General features: G+C 40.0%; 1 protein-coding gene across 1 annotated transcript in view; it reads right to left on the reverse strand.

The window, feature by feature from the left end:
• Positions 1-14,756, reverse strand: part of LOC135703966 (extracellular serine/threonine protein CG31145) — a 142,343-nt gene extending 127,587 nt beyond the window's left edge. The window contains exon 1 of the mRNA XM_065225322.1: positions 14,018-14,756. The gene's annotated coding sequence lies outside the window, so the exon portion shown is untranslated. The remainder of the gene's footprint in view (positions 1-14,017) is intronic.
• Between the last annotated feature and the right edge of the window lie 11,115 nt (positions 14,757-25,871).

Here is a 25,871-nt window from a genome sequence, read left to right on the forward strand (position 1 = left end):
ACTATCATCCAAAAAACCCAACTTAAAATCTTCAAGAGTGTCAAAATGTTTTGCGAATCATGTTTTATCAACTTCTTCAGGAGCGATTTATGTGGTTGTAATATAGTTTTATGGTAGTCATCAATCAGAACTTTCTGATCAGGAGGAGGTTTTATGCTTTCATTTTTAACAACCAAGTGTATGTAGAGTGTGACAAAACTGGCAAAAAACCTATGCTCCTAAGGTAGTTCGCATATCATGTTTTAAAGATAGCATTAAAACTGGGCCAATTGTCCATGACAAGGCTTTATAGCGGTTGTCAGGAGGTTGTTAAAGCAATGTTGCTTGGGAATGGTGATATTACGCCATATTCGTATAACATACCAATTCAACTTCGTACAATCAAACCAACAACTGCGCTTCTTGGCTCCTAAAGTGCTGATTGTGTGTTGGAGATGGGATACTTTTTTGCTTGAAATATTGTCGGTTTGACCAATACATGCAAATCAATATTACCATGTATTCAAATTACTGGTCGTGGTGGGTTTATGTCAGAGAAAAGAAATACATGCAAGCAGCAGAAAAAAGCAAACGAAATCAAACTATCGTTCCATGAGTGCATATTATTTGCCTTTAGTCTCACCATTTCTCATAGCACAGATAGCGCGATAGATAAAGCGCAGATCTAACTATCGCAAGGTTCATGATTCGAGTCCGGTCTGAAGCCTATTTTTAATTTTTTTCATGTTTATTCATTCCAATGATTAAGTTAATTTTACCCATCCTCACTAACACACTCCACATTTTTCGGTTTCTACAACCAACACTTGTGGCCCACTGGTTGGGTGTAGCGATAGCGAGTGTGGCAGTTCTAACGAAACCAGGCCTATACCAACAGCAGCGTTTGACAGTAGGCAGCATGTCCCGGGCTCAAATCGTTTATTTTGCTGAGCTGGGCCTGCTGTCACGGTTTAACATGTTGCCTACGCGCCTGCCACTGGGCTGAACGAAACTAATTTCATACAATGTACAAATCCATTTTGTTGCAGAAAACAACGAATAAATTCGTAGCACAAACGAGCGATTTCGTTGTATAAACAAAAATCTATTTTCAGTGTAGCTATTAAGAGTACACTAGGTTATGATCGCAATGTACTTCGTATGTATGGCTAAAAATTGCGTCTAACCATCGTCTATCCACGTAAAAGTGTATTCAAACTTAGGTTTCCGTGTGAACATTTTGAAAAACGTGTTTTTGCTACTTCTTATGACGCTTAACTTTACAACTGCGGAGACGAACCAGCCCAGGGCTGAAAGTCTCCTTAATAAATTATTATTATTATTATTATTATTTATTAACGACACTTTACCATCATCGTGGCATTCGTGTCGGGGCCTTAATAAAGATATAGGGGAAATGGCTCAAATTGTGGCCTATGTATCTAATATTGGGCCCATCGCTAAAAATCAGCTATTTATCAATTTTATCTAGATGAACGCGTCATTGGGACGGCACTTATCGATATTTTGGTCGCTATTGCAAATTTAGTCGATTTCTGAATTTATGTATGGGCCCAAATTAGGGGCATTTAGGCCGACATTACATCGATTTCCCCTATTTAAAAAACTTAACACTATTTAAGTAAAACAACTGGTCAATGTTATCTACACTTAAGTCCAGGAGTTCAAGCAACATATTCTAGTCATCATTCTCTGTATACTCAAGATATTTGCAACAATAAACATATTTCAATTTTGGCCCCCTAGGCTAAATGTCACCCCGTCTTACGGTATTTTATAATATTTTCTGGAATTTTTTGGTCATTCTTCTGACTAATTAGTTAATATTCTGATGAATTCGTTTTGCTAAAAAATTTAAATTTAATATTCATTATTTTAATTATATATATATATATATTATATTATTTTAAGATAAGAAAGAATTAAGCTAAGGCCTTCAATTGGTCAAATGTTTCCCCTCTCCTCCCACACAAGTCCTTCTCTTATCGTTTGTTATCGAAGTTCATGTTTCGATGCTTTTGAAACCCATGCAAACATATTTTTTTCAGTCATTTTCCCAGTTGCTCCACATTTAAAACCATCCATATGCATATGAGACAAAAGTCGATCAGCCAGCGAGATTTAATTTCCTGCCAGTACACGTCGTAGTCGTTTCTATTCATCGCACAAGTTGACGAGGGGATGAGAGTGGCCGTCGAAGGGCATCCCTCGGTTTGTTATGTGTTTATAAAACCAACTGCACGAAACTAGGTTGGTCGTGTGTTATTTTTGCTCTTTTCGGGTTTCATGAACGACGTTGCCAATGCGTTTACGGGCTGCAGAATCAACGGCGGTGATGCCGTCGTCGTCACCATAGCTCGCCGCCGTAGAGCGCAGTCAATGTTCAAGGTCTTTCCCAGAATACCCTTCTTATGCGTGTCGCAAGCGTGTTGACTGGCGGTGCTAAAGAATCTATGCTGTGGTGTCGTTGATGTTGGCGGAAGGCTGCGAAGAGGGACGGTTGCTAGTTAGATTGGCAGTTGTTCAAAAATGTGTTCTTCTATAGAAGACTATCACGATCCACTCGTGTATCCAAGGTGGAAGTCAGTGGGTGGCCTGCCGACCAGGATTAATTCCGGTTGATTGGTTGTTAGTCTGATCAAATTCGACCCAAGGTGGGTTCGATGACATTTTGCGAAATTTGAATAGAAAAAAAAAAACATAGCTGTGTCGGACATCGATGTCGCATGCTGCTGATTCCGGTGGCTTTTCTGGAAATCCATTACATTGCATTAATTTGAAAGTCAAATTAATGATGGAAATGTTGTTGCTTGGCTTGGGACCGAATTTAATTTATATTTGATATATATCGTGGAAAATTAGCTAATTCTTCTTCTTCTTCTTCTTATTCGCATTTCAAGCTTATATCTTATCGCAAATTTGCTTACTGCGTGCTCTCAACTTTGTGTTCTAGATGCACTTCCACAGTTATTAATTAAGAGCTTTCAATGCCTGTACCATTTTTGCATTAGTATAATTGTGTGGCAAGTACAATCGAACTCTATGCCCAAGGAAATCGATAAATTTTCCAACCCGAAAAATTCCTATGCCGGACCGGGGATCGAACCCAGCCACCTCCAGCGTGGTCTTGATTTGTAGCTGCGTCTTAACTAACTGAGCTAAGGGACGCCTCACCGGATCATCTTTCAAGGATTGAAAAATGGAAATGGCGGCTGTCTGCTGGTAAATGGTATCAACTATGTTTAGTCTTGGATCTTGTTCAGCTTAAGGCTGTAGAAGGATTGTTATGCAGCTTTACCAATTCCAGTTACGGGTGTCTAAAAGCATTGCATGATTTTTTTTATTTATTAGATGTGCGCAAACGCTTATAAAACTACGGTTATACGCTACATATTTTTGGTGTTTTCGGTGCAGTAACTTTTTTCATGAGCCAAGGAATAAGTGCCACAAATATGCCAGAAATATTCAATGTAGAACCGTTGTTTATGGTCAAATGCAAGACGGTAATGATCAAAAGTTTAATTTTCTACAGTATTTCCCATGTAATCGTCAAAGTTTGTGCAAAGTAAATTTATAACCAAATGAATTCTCAAATTTTGTGATTTATTGACGAATCAGGACCCGATTTAGAGCCGTTTGAGAATTGTGAAGCGTGAATTTAAAAATTTGCATCAGTCGAATTGTCGCCTCTGAACACATTTAAGTTTATATTGAAGGCTTCTCTTAAGATAAGTCACCTCAATATGGCTTTTAGAGGTATTAAAAAAGCAATCCAAAATTATTATGGGGTGGATTCTTGGGTGGATCTTGAGAGTACAATCCAGTCAGAGCACCATGGGTCTGTTTGTGAAAATCTATTGATCTTTTGAAGCAAGATCAGAAGCCTTCATTTACGATTTACCGATTTTTATAAAACGAAGTTAATTTCCACGCTCCGACGTTCATTCTCTGCTTGGCCGTTAAGCTCATCAGCTTGGTTTTCGCTCGCTCCCTCGAGTTATTCGCAAAGTTCGTTGCGATAAAGTTCGCGCTGCTTTTTTTTCGCGGTGTTTTGTGAAACAACGTTTGCCCCTACTATGGGGAAACCACCGCGTGATACAGCTGCTTCCTCGGCGATGGGTAAAGGAATCCCATCGGATGCCGCCAGCGCTAAGTTGGCATCGAAAAAGCTGCTGACGAACAACCTTGAAAATGGCCACGATCCAAATCTGGAAAAGAAGGAGAAAATTCTACCGTTCGGATTCCCACCCGGGTTACGGGAGAACATTGACTCTTTCATCTGGAAAGGGCTCAAGTGTACCAAGCACCTGTGCACTGGTGGCATCAAGCTGATGGTTCCAGCGATGAACCATTGCTAGTCCGTCGAGACATTGCTGAATAAGAAAAACGTGGAGTTTTTCTTCCACGATATTGAGGCAAGCAAGCCGCTGAGATGATCTTGCGTGGCTTTTAAAAAATAATCAGAGGCCTATCCCTCCCCTTTCTCCTCTTAATCAGAATATGAATTATTCCTTACTCATAATCCCAGTTGAAAAGGTCAATGTTCTAGGTCAACACTTTGTGAATTCACATAACCGTTTCCAAGCCATGGTGAGTCCCACGAGCCTGCTGTAACGGAGGCAATGTCTAGAGTCGTTGACACCACTATGGTGGTGTGGTGTACCTGAGGAAAGTATTTTTTTTCCCTTGATTTGTTTTCCGTCGATCTTGTTTTCCGTGCTGAGGACCAATGCTACCGATGCCAGGGAGGCAGCTCCCACACCTGGACCCTACCTATCGACCCATCACATCAACTCATGCACCGGGGATCATTGGCTTTCCTTCCCGGCGGCGCCGACTGGGATTGAATCCAGGCCTGCTGGGATGAGAGGCAATCACGCTTAAAAAAGTGTTGACTTCAGACATGTCTCACATTGAGCACAAAGAGTGAACTTTACAGGTTATCACATTAAGGAGATTGATTGCACAGCTTTATGAAAACACATTCACATTGAGGTGAACACAAAACGAAACGAAGAAAGAGTGGTACGCTTAAGTGGACCCTTCACGATTGCTTTTATTGTCAAAAATCATACTGTCAATACATCAGTACTGACAATATTCTGTACTCACTGGCTTGGCTACTTCCCTGCATGCTGAAAGTTGGCTAAAATCATTTCAATCCGAAAGCCTGGCAAAGATCCTACCAGTGCCAAAAGCTATCGCTCTATCAAGATGATCTTGCGTGGTCTTCCAGACATGGAAACAGACATTCTGTCCGATGAATGCGACATGGACTCAAGCCGATTCAAATCTTCCAGATGAATCGTTATGACGTTTCACGTAAGTACCGCGACGAGCAGTATCTGGCCCACCAATTCAACATGCTTGAAGGACTTTTAGAGCATTCGGGGTCTTTTATACATCGAGTGATTGGGAATGGTTCAAGCACGTCAACCATGATGTCACCCAATGCGCGAACGCTTGCTACTGCCACATGGCCTACCGCTGCAACAATTGTGGCACCTGATGCCTGTAAGTTAATAGAGACGCAGATCATAAATATACTAACTGAGGGGCACTGCATCGGGCAACCAGCAAGACATGCCCTAAGCGACTGGAATTCATTGCTATCCGCAAAAAAGCTTCTATGCAACGATATCCTGCCATCCCCCAATGGAACCAAATCCCGGTGCTTCCGCTACTTCTACTCATCAACCGTTTTTGATGCTGCTGCACTGTAGCCCGAAGCAACTTTCCCCCTCCGTAGCTATCGTATCGGCATGAAGTCAACAATCGAGAACGCAGACACTCTGCTTACAACGGTGGAACTTGTTACACTCGTGACAGATTCATCATGATCCAGGGCACCTGCAGGACCCGAGCCGAATAGCTTCATGTAGCCGTGTCTCTCATAAATAAGTATGGACGGTGAAGCCATCAATATTTATAATTGGATCGCTTGCTTGCTCAAGAGCATCGAGCATGGAGTTGAATTCCCCAACGAACAAAACATCGATATAGCCATCTTCACTGAAACGCACATGAAACCCGAGATCAACGTCTTGCTTCCCGATTCCCGGCTTGTGATGATGGATAGAACCAGCGAAGAGATATTGTCAAGATAACACGACGGTGGGAGAGCTTCATCATCGCTGATGACCTGAACGCCAAACATCAAGCTTGGGGCAACAGTCGGCGCAAATCCTGTATAATGACCTGCAGGAAGCGCAGTACAACATCTTGAGTCCGGACACTTCCACCCGGTTGAGTCCGGTGCCCACGCCACCATCGACAAACTTGACTAACAACATTTCGCAACCTGTGGTTTACCAAGAACTCATCTCGGACCACTTAGAGATGAACTAGCCTAAGGCTAAAAATCTCTTAAATAAAGAATTAAAAAAAAAAAAAAAAATCTCGGACCACTATCCGGTGGTGGCCGAAGTGGGTTCCTTCATGAACCGATGCGAAGCATCCGACACAACTATCACCGCGCTGACTGGACGCAGTTCAAAAACTGCGTTGACACCAGTATCGACTATGACATCCAGCCGGAAACGACCGACGTCATCGACCGGTGCCTGCTATCTATCGATGAAGCGATTTCCCGAGCCAGGGAGCAACATGTGCCAGTATCCAGGTGAGTAATACTCTGCACCTTGACAGGCCCTCTAATGACTTCATTAGACTCCGCAACACCATTCACAATACCAGTACCAGCGTACATGTGGTGGTTCAAAGGTAGGGTGGTTAATAACACTTAAACCCCATATCACCGTTAAAAGCAAGAATTTAGGTATAGTGTAGAATAAATGTTTGCATTGATTGAGGTCCTCTATCACCCCGCTTCAGAAGCACCGCAGGCTACCAGTCACCCTGTATAATATGAAATTAAAATTGTTTTCTTTCCACACTCCAAGACTACAGCGTAAATTTGAACACCCATAAATGCATACATGGGCAGACTGCAACTTGATGAAAACCCGTGTAGAGAGGAATAGCAAAACCATTTGCTCTAGACCAAAATAATATCAAATTTTTCTATAAATATCTTATCATGTTCTTGGTAAGTTGTGCGCTATAACAAGTAAATTTAATTTTTAATTGTTTCAATGTTTAATCAATTCAATACTGGACAGTGGACAGTTATTACACAAGATCAATCTAGAGTAGGTATTTTTGTCAAGATAGTAATCAAGCAATGAAGGGAAAAAAATTAGAGAAATTATAGTGTATAATTAGAAGGTCTTCAATTAGGGGATTCGCTGACAGCCGACAAGAGTTTCAGAAACTCTACGAATCTGCTAAAATTAACACTTGATAAATTTTCAATAGGTCACTATTGAAAATTACACAAATGTCCAACTATTGCGCTTTCCCTAACACAGATTTCAAAATCGAATTCCATCCATTCTCACCGAACGGTGGCTATTCACTGTGTGTGGTGGTGTCCAGTCGGCCGTCATCGTCATCAGCAGCAGCAACAGTGCTTTCGACGCGTGGCATTGAACATTGTTCTCCAGTACACAATGAAAGGCTGCCCTAAAGCGCGAGCTGCAGCCCACATGAGCGTCCATTCACCAAAGAAGGAGGAAGAAGCGACACCGGTACTGATCGGATTCAGTAGCTCTTTGTAAAACGCTGTGGGCCATCTATGCCAAACGCGTCACCCTCGTTCCAAACAACATCGCCAGTCTCATCCGTATTGAACACCCGAATAGCTCAGTATTACTCATTGAATCACGACAAAACGGTTCTTCTCATAACGAAAAAACGGTTCTTTTCAGGACCACCATAAATTATTGTTGTTTATGAGTTTATTTTCATTGAAAAATCGCTCGCCAGCCACATCACACCCAATGCTCTTTGATAATCTACCCAGCAACCAAACGTTTGTGGTCAAATACGTAACAGTATTGAATTGGTACATACAAATTCTCACGTTGACCGAATAACATGACCCCTTATCAATTAACCAAAAACACTTCGAATTAAGGTGAGGTTTTCTCTAGAACGCTAGAAAAAGAAAAAAAAAATCTCCAATTTATATGATTGCTCGCCAATATCTCGTGATTGGAAAATGTTAGCACGAAATTCCGTGCGTTTTGTGCACGAAAATGTGTAATTTCTCATCAGAAGACAAGACGTTTCCGTGATGGGAAAAAGTCTTTTCCCCAAACAGTCGCCGAATATTGATACCGAGCACGTAATCCTAAGTCAAATCTACGGTTGTTTCTTGGATACAACCTCTTACTTTTTTTTAGTGAAATGATACTTTGGTATTGGTTGCGTTTATCTTAATTCTTAATTTTTTGCTGAAACTCTTCCAGGAAATTTTGTTCTGGATCTAGCGAAAAAAGCGTGTACTACTTCATCTACCATTGGGATGCCAGCAGTGAAAATATTATACAAGGCTGGACTCAGGGCTGATCCATGAGGTAAACTGAAGGTAATGCGGTGTGTACTATTTAGATCTCGAGCCATTGGTAGCAAATTCAAATGTTTGAGCAGACAGGAACTAATGGATTATTTAACAATGTATAGTGGACAGTTCGAATGGTGCAATTTAAAAACTACTGCTTCCTGCCATACCGAATCATTCTCTTTCTCAACGTCAAGGAGGACCATTCCGGTGGATTTACCAGCAGAGAAGTAGCGCTTGATCTCCTGTTTGATTCGGACGAGCTGATGGATATTCGAGTGTCCGATTTTGAACCCAAATTGTTCGCGAGGAACGATTACGTCAGTTTATAGATATCGGTTCAATCTGGACAGAATGAGTCTCTCAAGAATTTTACTAAGGCCACTCAATAACCTGATTGGTTGATAATTACCGGGGCAGATGATGTTTATATTTGCTTTTGCTAGCAACTACGGAGGCATGCTTCCATTTCACTCGAAAATATGATAATTTGAGGCACGCGTTGAAGATCTTTGTTAGGAAAATGAGACCTTTTCTTGGGAGATGTTTTAAAAATACGTTTTTGATACCATCTAATACGGGAGTCTTTTTGCATTTAATTACCCTCATGATTGATTTCACCTAATTCGGTTTAACAAGCACACATTGGTTTCATTCACTGCTGCTGTTGTTGCAGCATCACCGTCGAGTGAGTTGTTGTGTGCTGCAGCAAAGGTCGCATCCAAAGTTTCAGCTTTCTGAACAGGTGTTGCTAGTAGGCTGCCATCAACCTTGAGAGGCGGACTATGATTTTCGTAGTTGCGAAGATTTTTGTTTAGCTTCCAGAACTTGTTTCATCCATTGTTCAAGTTTTTCAGCATACCACCACAGTTTCGGAATCGGTGCTCGGAACATTTAGCTCCAATAGTGTCATTAAGATGGGACACGATTGTACCTAACCATAGGTCACGTGTGTCTTCGTACGTTTCTCCAGCGGATTAGAAGCATGATTGACTCGGGAAGAACATCTTTGTGATGGTTTACTGTAACCATCGGGACACCTATGTCTGCAGCACGTACAACGAAGTCTTCAAATAGAAAGATGGCTTAGTAAATTTTCTCCTGGTCGACTAGGTTATTGACTAGTTGAGAGTTTGGATCGATGTTATCATTGATTGTGCTGGAGAAAAGATTCCAGTTTGCCTTGTTGCTACTCCGAAAGCTGCATCCGCGAAGCACGGTAGAAGCAATGTTCCTGATGGTGAATGTAACTGCAAGATGGTCAGACGAGAGTGCTGTGTGAACAGCTGGAACTGACATTCGAATAAAGTTGTTTGAAAGGGTAAGATCTAAGGAGGAAGACCTTCCTCTCCCTAGTGAGATTCATGTTGGTGTATCAGGATAGTGGACATACTCCTCATACTCCTTGAAGAGAATTTTCCCCGCCTTATTAGCTTTGACACAGTTCCACATGGAGTATCGGGATTTGAAATGAAGATGAAGAACGGCACATTACAATTTTTTAGCTTCCGTATATGTATCACGTCTAAACTGGTAGAGGTGCACCTTCTTATTCGATCAGGGGTAGTTTGCTGCTAAAATGTTTACAGGTGTTGTATTGGTGTTGATAGAGACTCCTACAGCTTCAATAATCGATGTAGACATGCCACGTTGACTAAACGAGAGCCCTCTTCTGATAAAAATGGCAACTCCTTTGTCGCGATCCACTTCAAAGCAGTTTCGATCCAAACGAGCTTTTGAGTAGCTTTTATGATACACGAACTGCGTAACCAGGTTTAAATAACCACAGTGACATCGATGCCCAGGGGATTCCACGAAGTGAAAAAACTCCTCCATTTAGTTATTCAAGGAACGGCTGTTCCAATTCAACAGCTTGAGGAAATTATGGGTGGACAAGCAGAGCAGGTTCAGACAGAACTGGAAATTGTGAGGCTTTTGATTGGCAACTTGAAAGTCTTGCAAAAACTTCACGTGCAATCGCTATAAATTCTTCCACAGAAAATAAATCAAGTTCACTTGGATGATCCACTGAGACCGCGGGTTGACTCCTAGCAACGCTTGCATAGGAGTGAACTTGAGAGGTAATTGTTGATAGAATTCCGGAAGGCTGATCATATCCGTTGCGATGCTGTTGCTGAGACGTTCGCTTTTATGATTGAACTTGACCTATAGCACGATTCACCGAAGGGAAATTCTTTCTATCCACTAACTTCTTCAGATACTGCAACCGGCTGGGGCTACTTTTGTAGTTGGCGGTATGATTTTGACTGCAGTTTGTACATTTGATCTTCTTTTCCGTCATTGAGTCATCGTTAGCTTTCGATTTTATTTGATGCAGTTTACCACATTTAACACATTTCGCTTGCAGGTTACAGTTCCGCATACCATGTCCGTATAGTTGACACCTGAAGCACTAGACTACATCGATTTTCTTCCGTCAGTACACGTTGACATTAAACAGCGACCTGATTTTCCGGAGCATTTGTAGTTTCACGGTACCCCTTGGAAACTGTAGCAAGTAAGCAGTAACATCACCGGTTCTGCATGCAGATAGCAGCTTAACATCGGATGTTACAATGTTACAGGATTCAGATACTTCGGGAGACCGGCAAGAGGTGTCCTCTTATGCGGCACTTCGTCGCTCGTACCGTGGGTGTAGAATGAAACACTGTATGACCGCAACAGCGGCACAGCTGCGACAAAGTGAGGTTTTCTTTTGGGGAGGTAGTCTTTCTGGCAGCGGGCAGAAGTTGACGTAATGCGGCCACAGATATCATATATCTGAGGACAGCGAATCTTTCGTGCAGCTACACCGTGGTTCGTGTCACTATGCTCTATTGCTTCCTGATTGCCGGGTGGGTCGGAATTGTCGAAGAAATCGGTGAGAGATTCGAAAGAGTTACTGACAGGCACGTTGAACATCAATAACTGCGTCGATGAAAAGTTGTTGATTGTAGACGAGCTTGTGAGGAAGGATGGTAGCGAGAGTGAGCTGCTTGCCTGGTCGACGTTACTGGAGTTTATTCGAGTCCGATGAGGATCCTCAAGAACTACTAACGAGTTTCCTAGCATTGAATCAATTCGTTGCGATGAGGTTAGGCGCACTTTGCTCCTATCGTAGTTTTTACGGATAAGGATGTTCACTTTTCCGGTTGGCCTAAGCTGAGCCGGCCACAGGCTTTCCGTGGGAATATTTCCTCAGGATGGACACTTAGAACGCCTGAAGGTGGAAATATTATTTTTGATACGCGCTGTCATCGAAAAGGGATGTTTGCAGTTCGGGCTTTAACAGCTAACTAATATAACAAGTTGATAGCAAGTTGGCAAACCGATTGGGACACTGGAAATCTTGGACGGTGGTTACATTCAATTATTCCTAATGTTTCTTCGAGAGCGTGGTTTAAAGGATTGGGCTTAACTCGTGACTTCATTCGCGTGATGAGTAGGGTTTTGTCCAACCACTATTCGCTAGATGCACATCTTAATAGAATAAACCTCGTGGACAGCAACATCCGTCGGTGTGGAAACGGTCACGATGACATCGATCACGCAATTTGACAATGTACGGATAATGACGCCGCCAGAGAGCAACTTTTGAATACCCTCGAGGCCCAAGGACGACAACCCTATATTCCTATCAGAGACGTGTTGGGTACAACATGTCTAGCATAAGAATTTAATTCGTTTGTCTTTTGTATCTCTTTATTAGTTTTTGTTTGTCTTGTCCCCCGTCTCGATGAGTCTCATCATCGCCCACTGGTCACCATAGTCGGTCGAACCCCAGACGAATCTAGAACCACACTATCGTTCATACTGGCGACATCGCTTTGATGAAACAACGAAACCCTACCCCAAAGCTCCTCCCCTTCTTCTATCCTTCGACAATGTACTTCTCTAACCTTGGGTAAGCCGCGAGTATTCGGCCCAACTCCTACTAGACATAGAATTAAGTGAATTTAGTTACAAACAAAGAACAATGATTTATCGGCTCCGTAAAGCTAACGCAATTGAGCCTTATAAATAAACGAACGAAGATAAAAAAAAATCAAGTTGATAGTTTATTCTGCTATCAAAGCATAACTTGCTATTGTTATGATATTTTGATATCATGAATTCAAGAACTAATTTTGATCCGATAGCAGAATAAGCTATTAATATGTCATCAAATTGATTAATTTACCCAGTAAGTTAAACGTTAGCTACCAGTGATTTGTGAATGGGATTGTTAAATAAGCAAACCTGTCGCTTGCAAACGTTAGGTCGTGATTTCAGAAGATTAGCATATCCGGTAACGGCAGTTTCTCATTTTGCTCATGATACAATCACGTATTCCGGAGGTATGGTGCACTCGTTGATGTACTGGCAAAATTTTGGATGCTGTAGCGCGTTTCAATAGAAGATTGCAGATTATTAGCGTTGTGACAATTGGTCGATCGTATATCCGTGAACACACAATATCAATATCAAGCACATACTTTTGACACAATACAGCAATGACTTCAATCGTCAATATATCGAAACTGATTGCATGCCCACGCAAACGATCACCACCATCTTCTAGAAGGAAGCTCCATCTTCCTGATGCTGGTGTTAGTGTGCGTGGGCGTGCTATAAATTTCGGTTAATTGACGTTTGAGGTTATTGTTTACAAAATCGCATACGCCGGTTTTAATTATTGTTCGAGAGAACACCCTCCAGACTTTAACTCTGAACATTTTCTAACTAGAGCCTCTTAAAAACCAAGTCAGCAACGGCAGCCGTTTCGAGTGCAGGTGTATTTTAAAATCTTACGTTCCATTTTTAGTACATTTAACTGTTCTTCACTATTAACACACTTTCCCCTTTCAAGCTAAACCAATTGGACCCCCTCAGTTCGTGGCTCAATTTCAATTTCCACTTCATTCAAATTTGCACCGACCTCCCATCAAGCTACGACCCATGGGCCGCTAAAAATCACTCAGCATGAATGATGCGTTCGCCGAGAAAATAAATAAACACCGCAACTCATCGGTTGTGGATGCTGATGAAACTACCGAGATAGTAAGTTAGTTGTACCAACAACGCGCGATGGCAGCAACAATAGCATTTGAGGTTAAACGCTCAAACTATGGCAGCCAGTTGCAATTTAGCACAGTAGTGTCAGCGTGACTAGAAGACATCGTGCCCTCCCTCCTCCGATGCAGTGGATTCATTCATCGTCTCTGATCTGCTGTATGGTTTCACGTATGCACGTATGCCATCGTTTGATGCAATCCTCAATTTATTCACGAGGGGCACCCAGCAGGATGGTTACCAGCTCACAACCAGGCTCAGTGAGCTACTTTAAATACCAAATCGCTCTAGAGAAATCTCTTCCTCTGAGTAGTGACCAGCTGATGTGTGTGGGTGACTGCAGAAAATTTGGTAACCCTATCGATGAGCGAATCTCACTGCACCCATCTACTGCTCCATTATTGCTCTGCGGGTCAGGGCTGCTTAGATGAATTACTAGCTGATGAGAATTATTTTGGCTGTCCTCCCAAATTGAATATGATCCAAGGAAACCCTCCCCATTAGCTCGTCTCAATAATCATCGTCATCATTATCTTCATTTGCCATTGTATGTTGCTTCACCTTTCTTCCTCGTTTGGTTTGGCTGGCCGAGGGCAGAGCCACCGATGAAGATCCACTTTTCAGTACAGCAGCATTCCGATGCAGAAACAGCCACGGTAAAACTTGGTGTTCCACTCCACCGGAGAAACAGGTTTCAATGAAAGAGTATGACACAAAAATCAATAAACTCCACCAAATCTTCTCCTCGGCTTTTTTTCGCGTACAACTGTACCACTCAGACTTATCTCTTGTTTCGGGCCTAATTTGCACCGTCTTCGAGCTCATCCAAATCACTGGTTTAAATGTCAAAACACCACTTTCTCTAGCACAAATCACCTTGGACTAGCTGCGAAATGTGAGCTTGAAATTATAGACGATGAAAATGAAAACACTTCTTCACCTATTTTCTAGCTCATCCCGTATCACATCACAGCACCACCTTCCCCACGTTCGCTCTCTTTCTCTCTTACGTTCGGTCCACACAGAAATCGCGAGTTCAATGTAACAGAATAGAGGCAAAATAATCACTGCATTTGAATGTAATCACGCACTCCGACCAAGAGGCTGCACCACTTTTAATCGAAATTTTACTTCCTTTCTCTTCGTCCGTCGTCTTCGCATACACACCGAGCCACTTGTCACGAACTGCGCGTGTTGTTTTCTGTGATCGGATCCATATTATTGAAACTAATAATTGACAGTCGAAAAAAGAAGCTCGCACGCCTCTCTCTTTTCAGGTTTTGCACTACACTACACCACACTACACCAACACATTGAGGGTTTAGTGGATGAATAAAAAATATACAGATACTGCCACCAGCAGCCGGAGTGAATAAACAACACAAAAAACAACAACCAGCAGCGATGATATTTGATGCTTCTCGAATCGTGCGGTGTTGTTTTGATCTATCTGCTGGCTTGCTGGATGTCCATCCGTCCTCCTATACTTACCTAGGTATGGGGAGAGCAAAAGATGAGCTTGCGGGTTTGCTCTCGCTCGCGAAATCAGATCCCCCGCTGTATGACGGCGTGTGTGTGTGTTTGTAAATTTGCACACCTTATACCTCGGGTGTATTTGTGTAGCGAGCTGTCAGACGAACGTCAGAGCCTGTTGTTTGTCCTACGGTCTGTTTACAGATTTTCACTGTTGCGGAACGTGAGTGTTATACGCCGGATTGTGAGAGAGAAATAAGCTGCGATGAGAGAGGCAAACTGTTCTACGATGATGATGGAAGTATGTATTTTCCCTCGCCCAAGAACAGTGTTGCAAGAATCGCGGGGTCTGTGAAAATGGTTGGTGAATGATGATTTATTTGCATTGTATGTGCTCTAGAAGGATTGCTTGATTTTGGTTCCCAACATTTGTTTTTGATGTTGAAAGTCTATTGCCTAGCATATAGGGTTTGAAACCATCACACTCAAGAAAGTCCACACGTCTGATCGAAAAACACTTGATTTTTCCTCGCAATCTTCCTTCCTGACCAATGGCATTTGAAATCACGAAGAGCAACCAGCAACCAACAACTAAACAGTCATCCGAAGTTTTTCCTTCGAAAAAGCATCACCTGCCGTGGTAGAATTGCCATGGTCAATGTTGGAAGAATCTCCCAACTAAAATTTTTCACAATTTAAACGCTTTGCTCATTTTAAAGCTGTATTCAAATGCTATACGATATGAGGTAACCTTTACTCAACTTCTATACCAGCAAATATGGTGAACTTAGTCAGCTACTTATGGCTGTTGGGACGGTTGGGACAAGCTCTTATTTCACTTCCATTTACGCTTCTAAACAGATTTTATCCAGTTGTTAATGTTCAAGTCCCTAGTGTCTTATGGTCATGTTCAATCATCTGCTCTGGAGGGAAAATTAGTGTTTCTGGCACGTGAAATAGAGAACAAAAATCATGCATGTTTTAACATAGGTACGCACATGATGTTTTTACAATAACAAAATAATGATTCGTATCTGAATATCATAATTAATTCTATGTGAGTAATAATATATACTTCATTGGACTCGTAAGGTTCAAGTGATTTTGGGGAGCAATTTCCAATTATGGGGTCACATGAAAGTTATATGAAATACACATTGATATTTTCCACTGGTTATGTGATTTATTTTATGATTCGTAAAAAAATATTCATGTTATATGTCTAATAACACTTGGACTCTTGAATGATTGGGTATTCAAGTTGGGTTGCTAGTTGCTAGTTGAGTATTATTATATTCCTCCTTAGTGGAATGGTCTGTAATGAGTAAATTTGATTAATTTGTTTCAAAACCAGCGTGATTCTATTCGAACTTTTAGTAAAACGCTGTCCAGACTGGAGAGTTATAACATGTTATAACGGTTGTCAAATAATTGCAACACAGAAACCACCATCAAGATAGCGCTATAACATGTTATACTCTGATACGGATGAATTTGTACCAATTAATTAATTAATTTAGCTTTATTTAGGAGGCTTTCAGCCTTAGGCTGGTTCCCAATTTGTACCACAGAAACCTACTCAACTTGACACAGGAGCTGCAAAGTTGTTTTCGGAGATTCTCAACCAAACAGCAGATGCCCCAGCATCTACATCCAGAGAAAATTCAGTGCAAATGAATGATTTCCTATCAACAACAGCTCTAATCAACGATGCTTCTACTGCTTCTACTGCTTCTATGCTGGATTCTTCCGTGATGACCAACCATGGTAAACTTCACGCAACTCCGTTGCTGGATAATTCACAGAACCTTTCCAAGTCTACAGTCGCTGAACCAACCGCAAACCTTTTGTCAGGATCGTTGCCCGGTAGATTGCAGAGCTTGGAAAAACAGATGAGACAGGCAATAGTCACTCTTTCTCATGTTAATGCAAAGCTTAATGTTATTGTTGAGAAGGAAGACCAACGTAATATTAGCATGGAAAACCAATTGAATCAGGTAATGTTTATGCTTCTCAAGCCAATGCTAAACCGTCAGGTATGTTACTGAGCTTCAAGAGGCAGAGATGCATGTACGAAATATTTGTTAAAAACGTGATCAACTCATTGTCAAAAATCCATGGAAAGCACCGTTTTACGGGAAACGGTCAAACTGTGTGCTTGCAGCTAATTGATTACTTCGTGGATCGTAGATTTCTACGTGAAGTGTCATGGACAGGGGTTAGCAAAGATGCAAATGAAATGATTGCATTTTCGAAATATGACAGATTTATCGATCTGTTTATTTTTCAAGTTGTTTTCCACGCTGATGAAATGTTTACTTTGGAGGCTTGCCACAAATTTTTCAAACACTGTATTCGAAATTCGAAGCAAAGACTTGAAGAAATCAAACATCTACGTATGCCAGTGGCCAGGAATCGGCATGTCAAAAATGCAAACGACTTGCTTGAGAATGACCGAGAGTTTAGTGAAGATTCCCAATGCGATCCAAATCAACTTAATGAGGACCAAAGACGAGCTCAATAAATGGAAGTGGAGTTCCTAGACGAGGAGTCTTCCTTCAAGGAAGAACCTTATGGAGAATCTTCTCGCATTTAGTTTTGTTGCTAAATGCATATTCGACCTGGTCCGATGATTTTTCTTTTAATAATTTGTTATGAATTCATTTACTTTGAAAAATAAACAATGTGGATATGAGCTTCTATTTTAACTATTACATACATTCTATAGATGGAAGAGTATGATGAAGATGAACAAAAACGACTTCATTGTTAACAACTATAACAACTAATTTACATAGAATTTGCTCTAAAGGATACATCTTCTGGTTTTTGCAGGTAATGTCTGATGAATAAAAAACAAGAATATTCATTGATGGTATGGGATTTATGAACAGATTATCAAATCGTAATAGCTCTGATCCATTGATTCAATTTGAATCTGGATAATTCATTGAGATAATCGTTTTGTCATTCATTAAAAACCATTTATCCGGAAACGAATTTTTCAATGTGAAGTTTCTCGATAATTGTATGATGGAATTCTTGTTATGGTCCTCTTTAAATGGATTTTTCAAGTAAGGATAAGGTACTGATTTGTCGTTCAGATTTGGATTATAACTACTTTTCTCAGATAAACGATTAATGATTTGTGATAATGGTAATCGCCCTTTCCTAACAAGTTTCTTAATTTGCTGTAAATGGTTTTCAAATGGGTAGGATGAAATCGAAGGTAGAGCACCAAACCTTTGAACCTCATCTACAACATGAGCTAAATTGTGGATATTACTGGTGACTGAATTAAATTGTCTGTTGTAGTTAGTGATGAAATCCTTGAATAAAATTTTAGCTACTGGTAGGTAACAATGGAAATAGCTACTAGAGAAAAATTTTACCGCGCAGAAAAGATTTGAAATATTTATGAAATTACTTTCTTTAAGAAATTGTTTCAGAAAGATGATACCTATGTAGTTTAAAAACGAAGCACATTCTGAAGCCTGCCAGTGGTTTACAGTTACTGCTACGTACAGAACGATGAATTTCTAGTGGTAAACGAATTGTGTCCAGTTGTTCTGAAATGGATTTGATGTCATCTTTCCATCATTTAGCTGCGTCCAGACCGTTGTGACCATCTTGGTATTCAAGAAGTAGTTTCTTCATAACTCCAAGATGAAGTAGATGAAGCGAGTCAGATACTATGACATCTTCAACTATATCTATCGGTAGCTTTAGCAGTGAAGTAACGACTGGTTTCTTGAATAACTTTCCATTTTCCCGGATCTTGTAGTGTTGATAATGTCCTTCATACATCCATTCTCGAAAGCCAGAATCAGTTCTACGATTTTCTGAAGTGTTGGGAAATATGTAAGTTCGTAATAAAGTTCAACGATGACCAACTGTGCAGCACTTAAAGCAGCCGTGTAATGAGCTGAAATTCACTACCCCTACCATAAATGAGAAAGAGTTATTAAAATGATGTTTTTAAAGGTTTGCAAATAATACCTTTTTATAAACGCTCGAGCAGGTGAATCACAAATAAATGTTCGAATTTTTACAAGCATCTCAAACCCGATAATTACCAATCCATTCTCTAAAATTGGAAGGATTTCACTCGCACACGGCTCTAGAAATTGTTCGATTTTCTTCGGTTTCGAGCGGTCATGGAATCAATTTCTGGCATACTATGGATATTGAACAAAATTGGCCACACTTGATCTGTACCATTAATGAAAAAGGGTAGTCCATCAATGTTGATGTTGATCAAAACTGAACATGATTCGTTCAAATTGGCGAAGCACCGTCTAAGGCAAATTTCTGAAAGGCATAGTATAGGATTACATTTTTAACAAACGATTAAAAAACCAAAATCTTAATCATCCTACCAATCCCTTGATGCCAGTATTGGCCGCCTTCTGTAGATGATATAGGTTTCTTATTCCGTGGCGTTGATAATATACGACGTGGATCCGTAGGTAATATAAATTTTTGGATAAGATTTGGATAAAAATTTACTGCCGCCATGGCGCCTAAACGCAGAAGAATGGGGCAAACTCTTGACCCCCCTTCTGATGCAATGTATTTGAGTAATCAATTTGATTTGCTCACGGATGATGAGAATGATCCATCATCCAATAAAAATTTCAGTAAACTTCCCGGCCTAATGCCAAGATGGAAAAGATTCCCCCTACTGTGATAACCACTTCCGATTTCCATGCTCTTCGCATGGAACTTTTGAATTTCGTGAAAGTTAAATTTTCACTACAAATTGGACGTCGGGGTGTCTTCTCAAGTATCTTACTGAGAAGCAGCATAAATTTTTTACTTACGACACCAAAACTGAACGTGTGTTCAAGGTTGTCATGAAAGGACTGCCCAGTGGTGAATCCCTGGATCAGATCAAAGATGAACTGGCAAAATTACTTGGAGTTGTGCCACTCCAAGTAATCAAAATGAAAATGAAATCCCGTCCTGGTGATTCGCGCAACGGGATTTCTAATGATTTTTATTTAGTTCACTTCAAGTCTAGTGACCTTAAGGCCTTAGAAAAAGCTAGCCTTATGCTCCATGTCCGAGTGAAGTGGGAACACTTCAGGAAGACAGGAGGAAATTTCCAAAACCTCACCTGCCGTAAGTGCCAGGGATGGGGTCACGGAAATAAAAATTGCTACATGCCAGCTAAATGCATGAATTGTGGTGATTCCTCTCACTCAAAGGACGACTGTCCTGTGAAGGAAGGTCCTAAGAAATTTAAATGTTCAAATTGTGGTGAAAACCACAAATCCAATTTTTGGGAATGTAAGACTCGCAAAACGATCCTACAATCTCGTTCTAAGCGACAGGTAGGAAACGCTCCACGTTTCCGACCAGGTATAAATTTCTCTGCTGTTAACAACGGTCAGCGAGGAACAAATTCTACATTCGTACCCGTAGGTACAAATATCTCCCCTGCATCAAATTTTTCATCTGTACCTACTCCCCTCGCTGCTAATAATGTTCAGCGAGTTAATGGAGCTACCTATGCTACTATTGCAGCGGGTAGAAATCAAAATACTAACCAACGTAATTCTAACGGAAATTTTGACAATTTTGACTTAGGAAGCATTACTGTCCCTAAAATGGATTTTTTGCAGAAATCATTAATTGATATGATTTCTGATATGCTTAAATCTAACTCCATGTTTGATGCTATTCAAACTGGAGTAAAATTTGCATATAATATTGTCTGTGAAATTGTCATGACTTTAAAATTCAGTAATGAATTTTAATGCATTAAATATTTCAAATTGGAATGCTCGATCTCTTAAAGATAATGAAAACGAGCTATTTAACTTTTTGAGAGTTCATAACGTACATATTGCCGTTATAACTGAAACGTTCCTTAAACCTGACCATAAGGTTAAGAAGGACGCAAATTATTTGATTTATAGAAATGATCGTCTAGATGTACCCTGTGGTGGCGTTGCCATCATTGTTCATAGACGAATCAAACATAAAATTCTTTCTTCATTTGGAACCAAAGTTTTTGAAACTTTGGGTGTTTCTGTTGAAACAAAATTGGGACAACTTACGTTTATAGCTGCCTATTTGCCATTCCAATGCGTAGGCCAGCAAAAGAATTTGCTAAAGTCTAAATTCTTCATTATTGGTGATTTTAATGCAAAACACCGCTCATGGAATAATGCTCAAAGCAATTCCAATGGTAATATTCTGTTTGATGATTGTTCTGCAGGTTATTACACTATTTAATATCCAAACAGCTCAACATGCTTTTCTTCTGCAAGAAATTCCTCAACTATTGATTTGGTCTTAACTGATTCATATCAACTTTGTAGCCAATTGGTTACTCATGCTGACTTCGGTTCTGATCACCTTCCAGTAGCTTTTGAAATATCCCAAGAAATAATTTCTAATCCCAACAGCTCTACTTTCAATTACCATAGAGCTGATTGGGAGCAATATCGAACATTTATGGAATATAACTTCGATCCTAACATTCCTTTGCAAACCAAAGATGAAATTAATTATGCTCTTGAATCTCTGACTACTTCTATAGTTGGAGCAAGAGCTGCCTCAGTACCGAAATGCGAGGTTAAATTCGATTCAATTATAATAGACGACGATCTTCAGCTCTTGATCCGTCTTAAAAATGTCCGTAGGAGACAATATCAAAGAACACGCGATCCTGCCATAAAAGTTATCTGGCAGGATTTGAAAAAAACAAACTTTTGAAAATAATGTTTCTAAATTATACCCAAGTTCCAAACCATTTTGGAAACTCACAAAAAACCTCAAAAGCCAATTCCAGCGCTTAAAGAAGGTGGTAAAATTTTTATCACAAATTAGGAAAAAGCTCAGAAACTTGCTAAGCAATTTGAGAGTTCCCATGATTTCAGTTTTTGTCTTACTAGTCCTATTGAGAATCAGGTTGCTCGGGATTATCTGAATATTTTCTCTCGGGAAAATATTTTTGATGATTCCTGGGGGCCTGATTTGGACGAAGTAAGGTCTATAACTAAAAAGTTTCAAAATATGAAAGCTCCAGGTGATGATGGAATTTTCTATATCCTCATGAAAAAACTCCCAGAGAGTACCTTGTCTTTCTTGGTAAAATTATTTAACAGATGTTTCCATTTGGCATACATTCCTGATAAATGGAAAAATGCAAAAGTTGTTCCAATTTTGAAGCCGGATAAAAATCCAGCTGAAGCTTCTAGCTGCCGTCCAATAAGTTTGCTTTCTTCAATAAGTAAACTTTTTGAAAAGATAATTTTAAATATAATGATGCTTCACATCTATACGAACTCAATTTTTGCAAATGAGCAGTTTGGATTTCGCCATGGGCATTCAACTACTCATCAACTTTTAAGAGTTACCAATTTAATTCGTTCAAACAAAAATGAAGTATACTCAACTGGAGTTGCTCTTCTAGACTTATAAAAAGCATTCGACAGTGTTTGGCATGAAGGTTTGATTGCTTAATTGGAAAAGTTTAATTTTCCACTTTACATTATGAAATTAGTTCAAAATTATTTAACTGACAGAACTCTGCAGGTAAATTATCAAATTTCCAAATCTAATCGACTACCTGTTAGAGCAGGAGTTCCTCATGGTAGCATTCTTGGGCCTATATTGTATAACATTTTCACTTCGGACCTCCCTGATTTGGCTCAGAATTGCCACAAATCTTTGTTCACCGATGACACAGGCATTTCCTCTATAGGAAGAAGTTTTCGTGTTATTTGCAGCAGACTGCAGAAAAGTTTAGATATTTTCTCTTCTTATTAACAAAAATTGAAGATTTCTCCCAACGCTTCCAAACTCAACTTATAATATTTCCACATAAGCCTAGAGTTTCATTTTTGAAACCTATTAATTTCTACAATTTTATCTCTTATCCCACACGTCGCTTCAAAAATAGTTTTGGATCCATTTGAACACTTTTGCACGTCTGATAAAAGTACAGAATTAAATTTGATCACACGATTTTTCAAGATTCGTGATACCAATTTGTAATCAAAGTTTAATAATGTAAGTGGCCGAAAACCTCCAATCTCATTATTTGAATTCTTTTTCTTAATCAGTATTATCACACCTTCTAAAAACTTTCTCGACGCCCTACAACCAATCACATCATTAACAACTGCAACAAGTTCTGTTTTTATGATATCCCAACATTTAAGATATAAACATTTTGGAAGTCCATCACTTCCTGGACATTTCCTTGATTGACTTGTTTTAATAGCTTGGAATAATTCATTCTCTGAAATCTCTTCCATGAGTTCTCTACTTGTTTGAAGATTTTGATCTACTGTTTTTTGTGGATGAAAAGTGATCTCAATATCATTATCATTTTTTGCATACAGTTCTTGGTAAAAGGATGTTATTTCTGTGATAATCAAATCAATATTGAGCTCCTCATGACCGTTAATGTTCAACTTTATTATCTGTGTTTTTTTTTCTCTCCGTTGTATTTGTTCTCCTACCTGGAAGATATTCGTATCTTCTCCTGAAATGTACTTCTTAGAATGTACATACAGATTATTTGACATCTCTTTTTGCAAAGCTAGCATTTTTCCTTTCACTTTGTTGATTTCACTGAGTAATTCTGGCTTACTCAAATAATCTGTATATAAAAGAATCAAAGCTGAATAACAAAAAATTCCATTGAATCGTTGAAACGCTTTTTCGTTATGCTGTACTTCCATTAAAAAAAAAAAGATGCTGTTTTTTGTTTCGCATATTCAACCCACCACGAATACCATGAATCAAGATATCGTCTTTGTCTCACCCAGTAAACCCACTTCACTCTAAATTCTGTTTTGTTATAATCTGTCAACACAATGTCATTCAAACGCCACAATCCTCTTCCAAAGGGTTTTCCCAGATTTGGCAATTTAAGTTGCAAGATCCCTGCTTTATGATCCGAAAAGGAGCAAATATTCGATTTTATAGTACTAATATCAGCTTTCAAATCATTACTTACATAGAATCTATCAAGCCTAGCTCCTGAACCATTTCTGATAAATGTGAAATCTACCACGTTCTTATTAACCAGCTCCCATGCATCATGTAACTTTAAAGTTTGAACGAAACACTTTAACGATTGACTGAAGTTTGAGGTATGGTTCACGTATTTCTTATTGATCACTGCATTAAAATCACCACCCACAATAAACCTTCCGACTCCATTATTGATGTAATATTGAACGTTGTGTGAGAAAAATCTTTCTCGGTTAGCTTTATTTATGCTACCAGATGGTGCATAAATATTGCAGATAGTTGTATGATGATCAATCTTCAAACTTATCACACGCGCATCAATGCTTCTTTGTACGTGCGATGTCCTAATGTGTGACTTAACCAATATGGATGTACCATGTTTGTTGCAATCAATATTCGAAAATGTGTCAAACTCACTTATTTGAAAGTGTTCGTGAACTTCCTGTAGCATGATTATGTCAAGGTCCATCAAATATACAAATGATCTTAAAGCGTTCACTTTGTTCTCATTTGATATGCCGTTTACGTTTAGAGTGCAAATATTATATGAGAGGGAACTCATTTAAAACTACGTGGATGACTTTTTCGAGGGATTGCGCTTTTTCCGTGATGGTGACTTGTACCCTTCTGTTTTAGTTCCGAGCATCTCATCATCAGAAATTAGATCTTCGTATGCGTTCAAGAGAGGAATACCAGTAGCAGATGTTGAAGCATTGTTAACATCGGTACAGCTGTCTTCACCCAAGCCAGTCTCGCTGTTTACTGACGTCGATGATCCAGCTTCGATGTTAGTGTTAGTTGCATTGTCAATTGGGTTAGTGTTTGAAGCTTTGATGTTAGTGTTGGTTAGATTGAGTGGACTTTTACCCTGGCCTAGGGTAATAGGCTTCCCGAAGAGGTGTCTTAGATTAACGTAGTTTAATCCTGCACTCCTGTCACCTCCATCCTTGTTTCGATCTTGCGCTTGTTTTTCGTTACCTGCTCCGGGCGTCTTCAAATCTCCAGCATAGTCCACACCGGATGCTTTGAGTCTGTCACTAACGCTGCCTCCGTTGATTTGCATCTCCATGTAACTGGCTTCGATACACTTGCGGCCCCAATGAACCAGCTTGTTGCAATGTCTGCATGTTTGTTGTCGATGTTTGTAAGTCACCAACGTGACCTGCCCATTGACGTTGATACATGATGGAATAGCTGTGTGCAATCTAATACGAACGGAACGAATACCATTGGGAATTCCCTTCCAAACAGCAGGCTCGACCCAGACTTCCTCTTTAAGCCATACCACATCGCCATACTTTTCCAGCTCCTGTTCAATCGTCGAATTTTCTGTTTGCGGGGACACATGATGTACTCGCACTGTAGTTGCTCCATCTTCAATTGACCTTGTACTTAATGTCAACAACGATCACATACGCTCCGTCATTTTTCTCGGTGATTGCTATGGCCTGCTCTTCAGTCCTACATTCGACGAATACCAACGACTTCCCCGTATTATGTTGCAGTGATTGGATGTCCGAAAAAGTCAGCTTCAACTTCTCACTGATAAACTTGGCAATCAAATCCATGTTAGTCTTCCTGGTCGGTAGATTGGCTAGATCGAAAACTAGCGTGTTGACACGTGGTCCATTCGAGGTTAGGTGATACGGCGACTCGGCCATTGTTTTCGTGTTTGTTGTTGTGTTTGTTGTATTGATTGTACTCAGTCAAAGACTGAATACCGAAATATTTTAATTCACTCTGCACAATACGTAAAGCGTCTGCTCTGTACGAATGCCAGAGAGTAACTAAGTTGAAGTCACCTAGTTTAAAATCAGTGATAGCCCAAGTAACAATTGAGTATGGGAGTTCGCAGACCATGATTTAGACATGCAGAATGCCTTAAAACCTCGATAAAACTTGCAATGTTACTTGGGAGAGACTTTACGCTTTTTAGTAAAAGGTA

The sequence above is a fragment of the Ochlerotatus camptorhynchus genome, unplaced genomic scaffold (genome assembly GCF_037179485.1).
Source record: "Ochlerotatus camptorhynchus isolate MF236.1 unplaced genomic scaffold, CSIRO-AGI_Acam_v1.1 ptg000227l, whole genome shotgun sequence".
Classification (NCBI taxonomy): Eukaryota; Metazoa; Arthropoda; class Insecta; order Diptera; family Culicidae; genus Ochlerotatus; species Ochlerotatus camptorhynchus.